The sequence below is a fragment of the Rhincodon typus genome, chromosome 8 (assembly GCF_021869965.1).
Source record: "Rhincodon typus isolate 14 chromosome 8, sRhiTyp1.1, whole genome shotgun sequence".
NCBI classification, from domain to species: Eukaryota; Metazoa; Chordata; class Chondrichthyes; order Orectolobiformes; family Rhincodontidae; genus Rhincodon; species Rhincodon typus.
Window position 1 is genome coordinate 89,827,215 of NC_063339.1, and position 3,165 is coordinate 89,830,379.

A 3,165-nucleotide genomic window follows, 5' to 3' on the forward strand; every position below is an offset into this window, starting at 1 on the left:
GGAGGGAGCGAGGGATGGTGAGGAAGTGAGGAATGGGGAGGGAGTGAGTGAAGGGGAGGGAGCAAGGGATGGGGAGGGAGCGAGTGAACGAGGGAAAGAGTGAGGGAGCAAAGGACAGGGAGGGATGGAGGGAGTGAGGGACAAGGAGGGAGGAAGAAAGAGACGGGAAGGGAGGGAGCATTGGACGGAAAGGGAGGGAGCAATGGACAGAGATGGAGGGAGAGAGGGAGGGAACAAGGGACGGGGAGCGAGGGAGCAAGGGACGGAGAGGGAAGGAGAAAGGGACAGGGAGGGAGGGATAGAGAGATGGGGAGGGATCGAGGGATGGGGAGCAAGCAAGGGATGGGGAGGGAGCGAGGAATTGAGGGACGGGAAAGGAGCGTGGGAAGGGGAGGGAGAGAGGGACGGGGAGCGAAGGATGGGGAGGGAAGGTGCGACAGGGAGAGTGAGGGACGGCGAGGGAGCGAGGGACTGTGAGGGAGGAGCAAGGGACAGGAAGTGAGGGAGCAAGGGAGGGCGAGGGGGTGAGGGATGGAGAGGGAGTAAGGAAGCAAGTGAACGAGGGACGGAGCTTGTGAGCGAGAGATGGAGAGAGGGAGCGAGGGATGGAGCGAGGGAGCGATGGAGGGGTAGGGAGCGAGGTTCAGGGATGAAGCGAGGGATGGGGAGGCAGTGAGGGAGCAAGGGACGCGAAGGGTGCGAGGAAGTGAGTGAGCGAGGAACAGAGCGTGAGAGCAAGGAACGGAGCGAGAGAGCAAGGGTCGGAGTAAGGGAGGGAGTGAGGGACGCGGAGGGAGTGAGGTATGGCGAGGCAGTGAGGGATGGGGAGGGAGCGAGCAATGTAGCTAGGGACAGGGAGGGAGCGAGGGATGGGGATGGAAAAAGGGACGGGGAGGGAGTGAGGTAGCGAGGGACAGGGAGGGAATGAGGGAGTGAGGGACGGGGAGAGAGCGAGGGAGTGAGGGATGGAGCGAGGGAGCAAAGGGTGGGGAGGGGTGGAGCGAGGGACAGGAAGGGAGGGAGAAAGGGAGGGGGAGGGAGCGAGGGACGGAGATGGAGGGAGTGAGGGACGGAGAGGGAGAGAGGGAGGGAACGAGAGACAGGGAGGGAGGTAGCAAGGGCCTGGGAGGGAGCGAGGGGAGGTGAGGGTTTGAGGGCCAGGGAGGGAGCGAGAAATAGGGAGGCAGTGAGGGAGCAAGGGATGGGGAGGGACTGAGTGAGTGAGGGATGGGGAGGGAGGAAGAAAGAGATGGGAAGGGAGGGAGCAATGGATGGAAAGGGACGGAGCGAGGGACAGAGATGGAGGGAGAGAGGGAGGGAAAAAGGGACGGGGAGCGAGGGAGCAAGGGACGGGGAGGGAGGGAACGTGGTACGGGAGGGACAGAGTGAGGGATGGCGATGCAGGGAGCAAGGGATGGAGGGGGTGCGAGGGAGGAAGCGAGCGACGGGGAGGGAGTGTGGGAGGGAGAGAGGGTCAGGGAGGGAGCAAGGGACACGGAGAAAGGGACAGGGACAGAGCAAGGGATATGGAGGGAAAGGGAGGGGGACAGGGAGGGAGAGGGAAGGAGCGAGGGACAGGGAGGGGAACAGGGAGGGAGTGAGGGACTGGGAGTGGGGTAGAGAGTGTCAGGGAGGGAGCAAGGGACAGGGACAGAGAGGGACAGGGAGGTAGACAGGGTTGGACAGAGAGGGAGGGAGCAAACAACAGGGAAGGAGTGAGGGACTGGGAGTGGGGCAGGGAGGGAGCGAGGGACAGGGAAGAAGCAAGGGACAGGGACAGGGAGGGACAGGGAGGGGTCGAGGGAAAGGGACGGGGGAGGGATAGGGAGGGACTGGGAGAGAGCAAGGGACAGGGAAGGACAGGGAGGGAGTGAGGCAGCGAGGACGGGGAGGCAGTGAGGGATCGTCAGGGAGCGAGGGACAGTTTGAGGGATGGAGGGACCGAAGGAGAGAGGGACGGGGAGGGAGTGACAGACGGGGAGGGAGGGATGGAGGGAGCGAGGAATGGAGATGGAGGGAGCGAGGGATGGAGAGGGGGAGAAGGATACAACGAGGGACAGGGAGGGAGGAAGCAAGGGACGGGGAGGGACCGAATGTTGGGGAGGGAGTGAAGGGCAGCGAGGGAGCGAGGGATGGGGAAACAGCGAGGGAGGGAGGGACAGGGAGCGAGGTAGGAAGCGAGTGAGCAAGGGAGGGAGAGAGGGAGCGAGGAACAGAGTGAGAGAGCGAAGGTCGGAGCAAGGGAGATAGGGACCGGGAGGGAGGGAGGGAGCGAGGGACGGGGAGAGAGGGAACAAGGGAAAGGGCGGGAGCGAGGGACGGCGAAGGAGTGAAGGATGGGGAGAGCGCGAATGAGGTAGCGAGGGACAGGGAAGGAGCGAAACGTGGGGAAGGAGCAACGGACAGGGAGGGAGCGACGGATGGGTAGGGAGCGAGGTAGCAAGGGATGGGGTGGGATCGAGGGACACAGCGAGGGAGCGAGGGACGGAGCAAGTGAGCGATGGACAGGGAGGTAGGGAAGGAGCAAGGGATGAACAGGGAGTGAGGGACGGGGAGGGCGCGAGGAATGGGGAGAGAGCAAGTGGGTGAGGGACGGAGCGAGGGAGCAAAGGACGGGGAGGGAGAGAGCGAGGGATAGGGAGGGAGTTTGGGAGGGAGCGAGGGAGGGAGGAGGGAGCAAGGCAGAAAAGGATGGGGAAGTAGCGAGGGACGGAGGGGGAGAGAGGGACGAGGAGCAAGGGGGTGACAGTGAGTGAGCAATGGAGATGGAACGAGGGAGCGACAGGGAGGGAGCGATGGGGAGGGACCGAGGGACAGGGAGGTAGAGAGGGATGGAGCGAGGGACAGGGAGGGAGCGAGGGACTGGGAGGGAGGGATGTGGAGGGAGCTGGGGAGGGACGGGGAAGGAGGGAAGGAGGGATGGAAGGAGGGATGGAGAACAAGGGAGTGAGGGATGGGGAACGAGTGACGGGGAGCACGGTTGACACGGACGCAGGGAGGGAGGGAGCGAGGGACGGAGAGGGAGGGGGCGAGGGACGGGGAGGGAGTGAGAGAGGGAGAGAGGGAGTGAGGGATGGGGAGGGACCGAGGGAAGAACAGAGAGTGAGCGAGTGAGGGAGCAAGGGATGGGGAGCGAGTGATGGGGAGGGAGTGAGCGAGAGACAG